The sequence below is a fragment of the Parus major genome, chromosome 3, assembly GCF_001522545.3.
Source record: "Parus major isolate Abel chromosome 3, Parus_major1.1, whole genome shotgun sequence".
NCBI lineage: Eukaryota > Metazoa > Chordata > Aves > Passeriformes > Paridae > Parus > Parus major.
Genome location: NC_031770.1, coordinates 43877055 through 43891203, shown reverse-complemented (window position 1 = coordinate 43891203; position 14149 = coordinate 43877055). Strand labels below are relative to the sequence as shown.

The following is a 14149-nucleotide window of genomic DNA, read 5'->3' as shown; positions in this document are numbered from 1 at the left end:
GCTGGACAGGGAGGACAGGATAGAGAGAGGAACCTTTCATCCTTCAGCTTCTGCAGCATCCGGCGTTTTCATGAAACCACAAAGGATGTTAAAGAAAAAAGAACAAGCACTCTGTTTATAGGGATTTAGATGTCAAAACAAAGAGGGGGCTGTGTTGTTCAGTGATCACTCAGAGTCAAGGAGCCAGGAGACTGAGGTTCACAGGAGATGGGCTTCCAGGCTGAAGCCCACCCTCCCCTGGCCACAGTTTGCTGCCCCTCACTTGTGCCGCTACAAGGGTTGGCAGAGCTGGCTGGCATATCCACTTTATATCCACTGTGCTGCCCAGCACTGCTGTGCATATTAAAGAGTCTCTCAGGAGGATGATTCTAAATTTCTGCAGCTGCCTGGGAATTTGTCTTGTGCAGGAGCCCCTTGCAGGACACGTTGGACAGAAAGGAGATGCGTGCAGCACCCAAATGAAGAATGCATGGGAAAGGGAGTGGGGCAATATGTAGACCACACACTGACATCTGCTGCTGCACTAGTTGAGAGCAAATGTTTCTTTCCACCACCTGTGCTCAGTGCAGAATTTTGTGTGAGCACTATAGTAGGAGGTAGCACAGAAACAGGTCTGATGGCAGTAGCAGAGGTTTCTGCTCCCAATGGTAGTCTGGATGCTTTTTTTAGGAGCATTGCACCAGGACAATGGCAGTGGGAGGAGAAGGGTGATGACAGCCTGCGATTCTTAATCTCTTATTTATCTCTCCTCACTGTCCAAGTTGACTGAAATGCAAAATGAAAGCAACTGAGCAGCATAAATCAGATGCTGGAAGTCCTTTTCATGATCTACACACGATGTCACCACCGCAGCTCCTGGGCTCTGTGCTGAGGTGGCCAGCAGGATGTGAAGCTGCCCCAGCCCACCACTCACCCCCCACTTCAGTCCTTGGAGGAGCAAATTGCAAACCAAGAAATGGCCTGCAAACATCCCAATGCACCCAGTGCTCTTTTGTAGGTATTTGTGGAGAAAGGCATTTTGGAGGGATGCAATATAGATGGCTGCAGTGCCATTGCAGGCTGAAGGTCTGTCCAGTCAGTCCTGGTGGTGGCTACAGGACCCTGCCTGCTCCCACACCCCAGTGGCTGGCATGATTCCCAGAAAAGCAGTGGCAACACAAGGGTAGAGCATGAGAGAGGCACAGCCGTGGGTGCCTTGCACCAAGGAGCAGCCACACTCTGCCTCCAGCTTGGTGCATCAAAACTTTTCCATCTGAATTAAAGTTGCTCTGTTTTCCTAGATAAAGAGAGCCCTGCCCACTGACAAAATTCGTGGTTTCTCCTCACTGCTGGAGTGTGGTAACTCTTAGGAAAAAGAGCTGCAGGAGGGAGAACAAATAAGTAAGTTTTCACTCATATTTTTTAGTCACCCAGCAGCCATAGGACACCTCAATTAAATGTATTATCAATAACCCAGGCATTTCAAACAGCAAGCAAGACTGTGTGTGTGTGTGTGTGTGTGTGTGTGTGTGTGTGTGCTGCCTCCAGATGCTGCTGACCTGTGTGATGCACACAGACCCTCTCTGTGCATCCCAAAAGTGTCTCCCAAGCCAGAGGGCAGGGACAGCAAGGAGGGTGTCAGGCAAGAGCCCTCTTTTGTTTTGCAGGGAGGGTGAGCAACCACTTCTGGCCTTCCTGAGTGCTCAGCCCCCTTCCAGGCTTCAGACTGCCCCGAGTCAAAGGGCTGGCCATGGACGCTGCTCTGTTTCAACTGGACTACGTCCAAATCATCTCCTGTTAGCCTGCAAGGAAAATACTGGGCTAAGAATGTTTTAGAAGCCTTTGGAAGGGTGAGGGCTGAATCAAATGCTACTGTTTTATTATCCAATTTTCTTTTAACAAGCTGTCCATTCACGGAGTGCCAGTGAAATTTGGAAGTCCTATTTTGGGTGTGGAAGAGACTTCATAATTTCTAGTACTTATGGAACCTGTGAAAGTTATTTTCTTTTTGGGTTTATGTAAAAACATTTCCAGAGTCAAGCATGTGGGGAATTTCTGAGGAAAAGGTGTGGAGATACAGTCTAAGTAGTCTCCATAGTTTTCATCTTCTTGGGAGAGAAAAAAAATCACATATTTTACAAGGGTATTTTTTTCCAAAAAAAGGCTTGATTAGGAGTCTCCACATTACATAAGTGACTTAAAGCTGAAGATTCAAGATAATTAAACACATTTTTGTTGTACCATGCTGTCTGTACTAATTAAGATACTAATTAATCTAGTCTAAGACTTCTTGTTCCCTTTGTAGTCAGGTATTCTAGCCAGGTGATTTTAGCCAATCAGTCATGAATTTTTTTCAGCACTGATTTTGTGAAAAGTTTGAATTTGCTCCTAGAGGGTTCTGTTGGCTCTAATGGACAGTCATGCTGGTCCACAGTGCTTCTGCACAGCTATCAGAGTAAATGTCCTTGTGAATTTTGGATGTGTATCCCACATAATTGTCTGACCCACGCACATGACTTGGAAAACACACATAAAGGCAGAATCTTTACCTGGGGTTCCCTTACAGTTACATTTCTTTATTAATTAGCAGATATTCCTGCCCACCAAGAGCATATACCAAATCATCAGCCAAAGGAATTCGTAAAAGACTATGGGACTGACCATGAGGTAGCCAGAAGGTCAGTGAGGTCTCAGGTAAACAGCAGCATGGGAGGGGCAACTCCAAATTCAGCAGCATCATCCCAATCTTGCATGCTAGTGAATCCCATCAAGCTAGCCAATCCTTCCAACAGAAAAGTTTTCCAGACCTTCCCATCAACATTTTTCATAGCTAAATTTCCATGGATCACACCTTTAGTGCTCTCTTGAAATATATTTTGGTGTCCTGTAAATGTGTTATCACTCAGAGACAACATAAAGTGCCTTCAGACACTAGGCAGAGAGCCAGAACCTGTCCTTGGATGAATATTTGCAATTCCTCTTGACTCCATGTTATCTGAAGGTCAAGTTGGACCCAGACTGAAACGTTAAGTCAAAGCCAAAGAAGTTTTAGGAGGACAAAAGTAGATATCAGTAGTGCCCACTTGTTTTTTTTTCTGCTGGTGGGAGGTAAAATGTGAGTAAAAGGAGGCAAAGGGAACACCCAAATGCATCTCATAGGATTCTATGATCCTTGGCTTCTAGCTGCTGAAGTGCAAGGTATTTTGCTCTTACCTTATAATCTGTGCTGAGCTCTTCCATAGCCTATTTTGCCAACATTAAGCCCAACAGTGTCTTTGACTGAGTGCATATTTTTTGTTTTTTCTGCTGACTTTTTCTGTCGGGTCCATCCTGCTGGGTGACACTCCTGTGCAAGGACAGGGGTGCTTGCAAGAGGCATTCAGCTGGGTGCACCTCCTCCCTCCCAGTGTCAGGAAGGCATATCCAAATGTAATCCTATGTGCAGACAGCAGTGAGTCAGTGGTACTAAATGCTGTCTGCTGAACACCGATGCTGTGTGTGGCCAACATCTTCTGGGACTCGATCCTTTGCATGGAGATTACAAACCAGAGAACTGGGGCTGCCCATGGCTCCCCTTGCTGCAAGCCCCGGCGATGTGCCTCTGCCTGAGGTTGTCACAGGGAGAACTCCCCTGCTTCTGTCCCCATTCATGGCTGGGCTGGCTCCCACACCCCATTGCCATGCCAGCTGGGAGGGCTTCTCTCACCAGGAAAACACCTCCCTGCCAGCTGCTGCCCTGGGGCCTCCGGCGTGTTCCTCACCGGTCTCAAAGTCATCTCCGAATGGCAATGACTCTGCTGAAGCCCCCTAAATGAATTTGCTCTTTACAGATAACTGGTTAGCATTGGGACCTGGAATATTGCCTTGTGGTTGCTAATTTACCTGGGTCAGAACTGAGCTGGTGATTTATTCAGGAAAGGCTTTATATCTGCCTCCTTAATGCCTGCCTTGCTGCTTTTCCTCTCTCCCTGATCTCTCTTCCGATCCCCTTGCTCTCACATTCTGGGTATTTCCAGCTACCTCTGAATGAGGCATTAATGCAGACAAATATTACTGCAAGGAAGTAATGGCCAAATACTCTCTGCATCATCTATATGCATTGGTTGGGGAGTGATTTTTCATTTCATACATCATTTGCTATTTCAGCATGTGGCAATTCTGCAAAATAAGGAGGAGAATTAGAGAGCCGAAGAGCCCACCCTTTGTTCTTGCTGTTCCCAGCACTTGCAGGCACAGGGTGATTGTTGTAAATTTTCTGGCCTGAGAAGCCTGGCCTGGCCTGAGATGCATTTGGATGAGCTCATGTGAAACTTGATTAAGACACCCTGCACAACTTTATTCTTGTTTTCTTCCTGTCGTTCTGCCTCTCTCTCTCCTTTTCTGGGCTTTAACACAGCCATGTAGTTTTAATCTCATTCCCCAAACCTCCCCTTCACTGTATTCTGCATTTTTCAGTGTAATTGGTCCCAGCATATAACACACAACTATAAACTCTTTCCCCTAACTCCAATAAGAGCTCATACCCAAGTGAAGTAATCTTTCCCACCTGGGCTGCTCCAGTGGTTTCATATCACTTAATTCTCCCTCATGAGTTGAGGACAAGTTCAAGGTAACATCTGCTCGGCTTTATGTTGGTTGTGTTTGTACTGGAGGTCCCTTGGTTCCCATTGTCAAGCAGGTGAAAGGAATGGCTTTGCCAGAGTTCCACATTTTCTGGGAACATTTTCTGGGAGATAACCCACTCTGCTGGGCTCCCCCTGCTATTAGAGGCCCCATTAAAATCAAGGATGTATGTTCAGTGAATTTATTCTTCTGGACTGCTGTGCTTGTTCCACCTTCCTGTTTCCCCCTTGAGTTTCTCTATGAATTCATTTCCCGCCTGCTCTGTCCCTGTTGCTGGTGGCACTGGGCTGAGAGAGGAGCTGAGCCACCCTGCCCTTGGCAAGCTGCAGGCTTTGGTGGCCCTGCACCTTGCTGTGGTCCCGCAGCTGGCAGTGTTGGCCTGTCAGCCACGCTGCTGAGCCTCCTTTCAAGTCCTCTGCTGGAAAGCACTGCCAGATTTGCTTTGTGGGCACTGCTCCTCAAAGGCAAAGTACACCCTCACACAATGCTCTGCTGGCAATGCCCACAGACCCCGCAAAAGCTGTGGGCAACAAGGCTCTCCTGCAAAGCATTTCAGGGGCCTGTTGATCCTGGGGATGTATCTGAAGGTCATCTCCTCTGCCATATTGCAAGTGTGGTGGGAACTAAGGGGTGTCTTTCTGAAGATCTCTCCTCCTCATGGACTCACATGCCATGCAGAGCTCATTCATCTCTGCAGTGTGCTACTGAACGCCTTGAAGTGAGCCATCATTTCATTTTCGGTGACTTCCTAATGTGTTTGTTCCTTTTTCTTCTCCAAGCAACAGCAGAGGCATTGCTGTATTTGGCAAAAGAACAAAGCCTTATTGTTCAAAGCCTGTGTGCTCCAGTATCAGCTGGGACAAACACACCATTGCACTCTTAGACCTCCATCTCAAAAGCCAGCTGGACAAAGAGTGAAAAGCCTCAAAATCACAAGCTAGAAAAGCATTTACCTTTATCTTCTCTCTAAAAGATTCTGTCGAGTAGTTTTATATCTGTGCTTTCTTTCTGTTAGTAATACGTCTCTAAAAACCTGAAAAAGCATCTTTTTCTGTATTGATTTGTCCCCCTGAGCAGCACAGATTTCTCCCCCTCCAACTGACATGGCTCATCCTGTTGATTTGCTTATGCAACTCTGTTATCAATGAATGTCAGTGTGGCTCTGGTCACACAAAGTGGGCATGTTATCCTTTTCTTGGTGATTGCCTGGAATCAACAGCCCTTCCCAGGAGTCTCCTCCACAGGCAGGTGCTGGGGTGATGCCTCAGCTCTTGAGCAGCTCAGTGCTAGCCTGGACCCTGGCAGGCGGCAATGTACTAGCCCCAGGAGGCTACTGTATCTCTGAAACTGCTTTGTGGCCGACCAAAACGTGCAATGCTAGTATAGCATATCTCATATCGATACAATGCCCAATTTTCCTGTCATAATTATCCCTGACATACTTATCTACACCTTATAAGCGTGAACCCAGGCTTGCTTTGTCGCACAGTACCTATATAATTCTCTCTCCATAAGCCAATACTCTCAGATTTCAATTATTTTTTGCTGGTTTTCCCAGCTCCTCTTGCAGCCTGGCAGCCACGCTGGTCAGGAGGCAGCCAGAAAAAAAGCTTGCACAACAGTGATCAGACAGTTGCTTATCTCTCTGCCCTGGGGTATGTCATGCAGCCCAAAGCCACACCGAGACTTTTTCTGTTGACAAATTGTAAAGTCATGTTCAATTTCCTGTATGCTAACCCTGCAAAGTGTTTCAATGCATTTGGGTCTCCTTCTCCCACAGAGGGTCTTAATTTTGGACTACTTCTTTCCAAGACGTATTATTCTGTGTGTCCTTTGAGCTAGGTCATTTTCTCCCCATGCCACATATCTTTTTTTGTCCTTTTGTGTTATTTTCCATTCCTGGCTGGTAATTGCATCTCCTCCCCACTGTAGTATCAGTTGCAATTTTAATAAACACACTGTCTAATGCTTTTTTCTAGATCATTAATGAAGATGGTAAATAAAACTGGAGTTAACACCAGTTTCTAGTAATAACCCTACTGGATGCCTCCCCACAAGCTGACAGTTTTGTCGCTGATCACTATTCATCACCCAGCCCGAACGTCAGTGTCCCCGTGTGAGGTAATTTATATTCATTTAAAACCATTCATCACAAAATTGGAGAAAAACATGGCTAGAAAGGACTTCAAGAGGCTGATTTCAGAAATATTCCAGAAGCTTCCAGCCTGCTTTTAAACACAGGCAAGGATGCAGGTTTTTATATCCTTGCCAGGCAGGTGGGTTTAGTGTTACTTAGCCTTGCCCTTTGACAAGCATCAAACTTCAACCTCTCTTGCTGCAATCCCGGCACTTTATTTCTTACCACACTCAAAATGGATATAGAGAACTGTCTAGAGGATGTTTATTTCCTCCTTCTCTGGAAATAGTATTGTCTCTCCCCTGGTTTCCTTCTTTCTGGAGGAAACAATCCCTATGAATGAGTGTTTCTTCCCAATTCCTCTTTTCTAGACCTCTCATCCTACTTCCTTCCAGACTTTCCTGAATTAACAAGTATCATAGCAGCACTGGGTAAAACTGAGGCCACAGCTGTGTATTTTACAGGCAGAGCTTTTCTCTGAGTGCACTGATATGGTGACTGCCTTGTGTATGACAAATGGCACTTCTTATTCATTTCAGGTTCCTGCATTGCTGCACTGCTCCACACCTGCCTAATCATCTGTTTCTCATTTTGTCCCTGTGCAGCTGACTGTACCTACCTCTGTGCACAACTTTGCTTCTCCCCATTTTTTCAGACCTTTTCTCTAACATGCCAGGATGATTTTCAATTCTAGTCCTCTTACAGGTCTTTGTGGATCCTCTCAGCTTGGTGTCATCTACATATCTGATAAGGATGCCCACTATCTCATAATCCAGTAGCTGGACCTTTGTTGAACCCTACTCAACCCTTTCTTGTATTTTTACACAAACACTTTCTTTCTGAGCACATTTTTTCCAATCTGTTTTGCACCCCTCACTTAAGGTAATTTCTCCAGGGCATGTTTCCTTAAATTTACCGCTTGTAATGTGAAACGAGATGGTACCAGAGATGTACCAAAATCAAGATACAAGAAGTATCCTGCTTTGTCTCTATCCACAAGACCTGTTGCAGGATTAAATTAGGCTGATTTGACATGATTTGCTCCTGGCAAATCAGCACTGGCTGTTCCTCTTCTCCTGGTTGTTTCCTAGGTGCTGATGATTAATTTGTTTAATTATTTGTTCCAGTGCATTTCCAGGAACCGAAATAGAGCTGACTGGCTGTAGCTGCCTCACTCCTCTTGTTTCCCCTTTCTGCAGCCAGGCAGGGTGCTGCTCTGTGAGGAGCCTCACTCCCCCCTGCTGCTGCTGAGGGTTCATGGAGGGTCCCAACCGGGGCTGACCCTTGTGTGGGGTAGAGCTTCACAGCCATCACACCGATGCTTTCCTCAGCCTTCCTCTGACCATCAATCTATTGCCAGAATGCCTCCCTGCTCACCTTCCAGTTCTGTGCTAGTCCTTTATCTCTTTCTCGATTTTATCCACCACAGTACATGCTGACCTTTGATGTCAGCCCTGAGCTGTCTGCATGTATCCCGGTTTTTCTGTTTGCTTCCTCCTTCCCTGTGAAACCCCTGAAAATTGACTGACACAGCCAGATGATCTTACTCTTTATTTCTTAACTTTTAATTTTGCCTCAGCGTGACTTAGGCTTGTGCCATTGCTATTTGCTCCTGTAGACGATTCTGACATTCCTGAAAGTCTTTGTCCTTATTTCCCTGAGTAGCTGCTTACCAGTGTGCTGTGTTGCCTGAATGTCTGTGGTGCTCAGCACAGCCTCTCGGTGGGGAAACACAAAAACTCAGACTTTCAATGAAATTATGAGCTTCATCCACTTCCAACTGGACTTTCCCAAGCTGCACAAGACTTCTTGTTTTCGGTAACCTCCTTATCTCTTAGTAAAAGTAAGCACAGTGAGCCAAATTCTGACCTCATTTACACCAGTAAAACCTGGACTGGTGCCAGCAAACTGCTGAAGTTGTTTTGGGCTTACAGTGATGAGAATGAAAGCAGCATCTGCCTCATTAATTCCCCCAATCCACAGAAAGTAAATGATTCCAAGAGGAAATAGCTCCACAGAAGGGAGCCCTGGTAAGAATTAGAGACTGACTTAATGGGATTAAGAGGGAAAAATGCTTAAGCAAATTCAAATTGATTCTCTCTTCAAAACATTCAAGGTGCCAAAATAAATACAAACACTGTTTTGGGAAGGAAAAGGTTAAAAAGCTATGAAAACAAAATATCTCAGCCTCTTCTAATGATGTCCTGTTGCAGAATGAGCACGACCCAGAAAGGGTTGCTGAACCAGCAATACCTACCTGCTGCTTGGTGTTTATCCATGGAACTCTAAGGATGGAGGCCTATTTCCCACTATATCCATGGGGCTCATTCTGCATTTTCAGGTTTGATAAAATACCCCTGTAAACCAGATGGCATTACAAGCAGGACTGGGTGAACAGGCCTGGCAAATGGAAACCCCTCTCACATGCCTCACCAACCTGACATCCAGACCCTAGAGCCATGCTCCAGTTGTTGCTTTGTCTTTTTGTTCTGCAGTTAATCACCATCTTTGCACATTCCTTCACCCATTCCACACTGTGCATGGCACTAGGATCAAATGGGCCAAAAAGAAATGCGTGCAAAGAGCCTGCTCCTGATGAGCTGCCAGATATACCAGAAGCTGCATGTATTCGGCCTGCTTTTGTACAGTGATGTGGAAGGGGAAATAACTTGAGCAACTGGCAAAAGCCAGCATGATTCAGGCAGGCAGGTGGCCCTGCATGCTGGCTAGGAGAGGGGTAGGAAGGAGTGCAAGGCTCACACTGCCTCTTAGTAATAGCTGGAGGCAAGCAGGAGCTGTGACCCGCACATGCAAACTGTCTTCTTTCATCTGCCACCAGCAAGGTGCTGTCCCCATTCACCCAGCACCCCAGCCACCCGCCAGAAGAGCTGGGGGAAAATAATTAGAGAATGGTCAAGACCTCTGAGTCACATGGACATTTCTTCTCCTTTTAGAGATCAGAGCACACCACTGCCGAGGGCAGTCAAATACCCAGGACATGGACTGTCTACTGTGATGACTTTTGAGGGAGAACACGGCTTTGTGCAAAGACCCTTACACTGCAAGGTGAGCTTGGCTAAATGAAAGCACGTAGAGGGAATATGTGAGAATGTACAAGGGCCACAAAGCACTCCCTGTGATGGGAGACTACAGAGGGATCTACTTCACATCATTCAGAAATTATAAGGCAACTTGATAGCGGTGCTGCAGTAGGAAAGAGATTTCTGAATGGGGACTTCCATTTAGGGAAAATGTTCAGTCTACTAGAAGCAGAGAAAAAACAGATGCAGAGGATAAAAAGAGGGTCAAAATGTTATATGAGGGTAACAAATAAACAAACAAAAAGGCTTTTTTAACATCCTAGTATCCTAGTTAACTCTCCAGACCTTTCAGTCTTTATGCCAACACTAGGTGACATTCTAACAGATGCATCTGCAAATCTGAAAGAAGTTGCAGGCTTCTGCAACCTCAGAAATGACTGGGGTGGTACCATGGATCTCTTATGCAATAGGTTACACTTGATGATCATAATGGTCTCTCCTGACCTTAAGCAATGAATCCCTGACATTCAGCTGTGCTCGAGTGTGCCACTTTATTGTACAGCAGTTTTGGATCAAAAATAGCTATTATCAGTGAGGTAAACAGAAAAATTAACAATGTCATTGCTCCAGCAGCCCTTGTGCTCCTTAATTTGTTGTTTCTTTATTTTATGTTGTCTTTAAATTTTTAGTGTGCTGCAGATCTATGTATTGGGTATGCAGAAGCACATTACAGGGGTAATTATAAGGCAGCTGGAGGGTTTTGGCAGCTGGGAAGGGGATAACAAGCACTCTTGGCTCTTTGAGAGGCAGTGTGGGTTTGTAGGAGAGGGATTTTAGCTGAATGATAAGATTGTCAGCAGGGAGAGTCAAAGGGGCTGACAATAGTATTTGCATCATTTTGGAGTTAACCACTTCCAGAAAAGAACATCAGTTTGCAGCTAAACAGAAGTCATTGTTTACCCTGCAGACTGGTAATCTCTTGAATCTTGCAGCAAAGGCCTTTTTTCAATGCAGCTTTAAACCCAAAGCATAGGGCATTTACAGAGGTTTAAGGCCAAATGCTTCAGGGAAGCCACTGTCACAACACAGGGCTCTCTGGGTGCTGTGTGTGCTGTAGGGTCTGCCCTGGTGCAGAAGCAGGGTCCACATCACAGCAGTGCACAGCTGAAGGAGACCTTGCTTCACTTTGCCCCAATGAATCTAGCTGGAGGTGTTTGTTCTCCTCAAAGCATAGATACCACTACTCTGCTGCCTGTGAAGACTTCAAGCTCACAGCTAGGGAAGGGTGGTCCATATGGGAACTTGGCTTTAGGGAGAGCACAAGCAAAGCTGGAGCCAAGGTGGCAGGATCAGGACACATAGGGTGCCTCTCACTAGCATTTTAGTTTGGATGAAAGAAACACATCTCCTGGTCAGGCCACATAACTGTGGTTTGATGATTCATTCCGTGAAAGAGGATTGCAGCATGCAAGATGGGCTCCTCTCGGATGACACTGTGCTGGGAGAGGAGATGCAGGTGTATACCTGAGATGTTCCAAGCTGTGGCTGCTCACCAGCACTGCTCTTCTTGTGCTGCTCTACTTGCCAAGACTGATAGGGCCCTTACTTCCGTGACTGTGTCAGTCAAAATACCCAAATGTCTCATTTCACAAGATCAGAAGGGGTTAAGTTAATTTATATTTCAGAAGGACCCATAAAAGGAAATGTCTTGGTCATGATATGATCATCAGGAAGACCAGAGTGTCTAGCCTCTCTTCTGTGACTGAGTGAGGATGTGAGGCTGGCTTTCTACTGAGAACCAACTTGTGCCTATCTCTCAAGTTCTCCTGCTTAATATCCCTGCCCTGAACCAAGGCTGTGCTAATTTTTCACTGAGCAACAGTGTAGGGGAAATATAAAGTGGTGAGGTTAGAGAACAGTCCTGGGCTTGGTTGACAGAAGCCAGCATAACCCTTCACTGTCCCTGGTCAACATCACCACAGAGGCGATTTCCAAGCTGAACTTTGGCCTTTACATTAGTCAGACCATTAGCTCCATTTGTTCTAGGAAAATCCTCTCTAAGATGATCATACATTTCCTTTGCCAAACTCAAAACTTCCCTTTGGTTTTATGAGTATAAACTGTTGTTTGAGTTGCTGAACGTTGTTGAAGACTGACCCTCCCAATCCAATCCAGTGACGAGCAAATTGAATCCTAACTTGTATGTCGTTTCTCCATCAGAGAACAAAGTGCTTTGGCAGTCTGGATCAAAGGCACTATGTAAATTCAGGATTACTGTTGTTATAGTGAAATGAGCTCCTGGAAAAATCATGTTGACTTCTCTTTTAAGATTGCCTGTAACGTTGAGCCTTTGATGTCTAATGGCCTGGCACTGTATCTCTTGTAGGTATAGCCTATAAACAGAAATTTATAATGAATAAATAAATTTATAATAATTATCATTTTTAGGACTTAAGAACACAGGCTTATACACATGACACAATGTATATACAGAGCCCAAAGACGTTAGGAAAAGACTAATAGGTGAGGTGTTCCGTTTAATACAGCATGGACATCCTTTATGTACTCTCCATCCCATTACAGATGGATGTTCAGTCAGCAGGATGAGCTCTTGGTTCACCTTCTTGCTCAGTCAGGCTCCCCACCTTGTGGCTGTCACAGTGTGCCATGCCCTCACGTTTCTCCTTGTCATTTTCAGAACCTCTGTGCTCCCCAAATGACTCCAACAAGGATGAGCATATTGCCATGGCAACCAAAATACAGAAGCTGGGAAAGGTTTGTTCCCCTGACCGTCCCCAGTCTGTGTGAGCATCTCTGGCAGAGGTAGAGGGAGTGGTTCTGGGAAGGGACCCATATAGGGTTGAGTTTCCTAGCAGGAAGCAGAGTGTGCAGTGCTCATGAGGCACCTCTCATTAACTCTCCAGGGTGTACAATGGATGAGAGGATGGAGGGAAGGTTTTTTCTCTTTCCTCATTTGTGGGCCAGCATGGCACAGGTGCTGCATGCAGGACACAAAGGCTGAGGCCAGCCTTGTGCCTGCCATCAGTACTGGAGCGCTGGTGGAGAACAGAGCTCAAAGGAGAGAGCCAGCACTGGCACAGGGTTCTGGGAGAAAAGCACATGCTCTTGCAGGGCAGATTTCTTAGCCCAGGCTGCTGGGGTGGGTTGGATCTCTCATCTTCTTTATTTCTTTGTTTGCAGCACCAGAGACAGTGGAAGGGACACCCTCCAGCACCTCTGGGAGACTCTGCAGACCCTTCATCACCAAGGCTTTGTCAGGAGGTTGGTATGCCCTCAAAGGACTAAAATCCAGGTTTGGGATATGGTTGGAGCAGCCCTGACCCTCCCCCTCCAGGACCAGCTGCTACTGCATTTATGCACATCAGGAGAGAGGAAGTTAGTGGGGACACATGGTGGAACTTCTGAAGGTGCTAATTAAACAACTTTAAGTTATAAACATTTTTAATTGGACTCATTTTTGGTGTCACAAACTATCTCTTGATGAGACAAGTCTTAAAATTAAAGCTGTTTTTATCTCTCTTTCTCTGCTCCTCCTCTCTACCCTGGTTGTCTTTCTGGTTGCAAAGTAGAAAGGAATCACTGAGGCTTCCAGGCTTTGCTGAAGGCTGCTATTTTTAAGGTGTTATATTTGATTTACTTTAAACCTGCCCAAAAATTCCACCTTGGGACCAGACCTCCTTTATCAGTGTTATAGCTAACTTTCTGCTTTTGCACGTAGATTTTTAAGGAGGAAAGACAAAAGTTGGGCTTCAAAGAGATGCTAGTTCACCGCCTTAATGATGACAGCACCATCCTTTAGTGTAACCTTTGCCCAGGGATAGTGCAGCATACCACTGTCTCCTTGTGATAAATGATAGGTCATCATCTCTTTTTCTTTCTTTTTTTTTTTTTTTTTATTATTATTAAATGTTTCTTAAATTACAGGAATGGGTTTGTATTGAATTACAAGATACAAACACCATTGGGTTTTCCTGTGGGCTCCTTTGTCACTGTCATGGGCTAACCAAAACTTTCCAGGCTTTATGAGAGTGGGGGCTGTGGTCCAGGCTGTGCAGGTCATACCCTGTTCTGCCCTGGGAATAGCTAAAGACATCACATTTCAGCCTGTCTCTTATGAGCCAATTGCTGCTTCACATGTGATCTCTACTGTGCAAGACCAATTTTAAACCCAAGGCCTTAAAATTAATGATTCCCTGTGAGAGCCTTTCTCCAGGGGCTCAGGAGGACAGAGATGGAAGGGGCTGAAGATTTCACTATCAGTCTCACCTTTTCTTTCCTTGCCCTGCAAGCGTTTCTTAAGGTGGCACTCTGCTGACAGCAGCAATATTTTGGTCAATGTGCATGTACA

General features: G+C 45.5%; 1 long non-coding RNA gene across 1 annotated transcript; it reads left to right on the top strand.

The window, feature by feature from the left end:
* The first annotated feature begins 6587 nt into the window (after positions 1-6587).
* Positions 6588-13203, top strand: LOC107201417. The gene is made up of 4 exons (XR_001520198.2): positions 6588-6723; positions 9694-9805; positions 12479-12555; positions 12982-13203. It is a non-coding gene; the product is annotated as an uncharacterized LOC107201417 (long non-coding RNA).
* Positions 13204-14149: the final 946 nt, after the last annotated feature.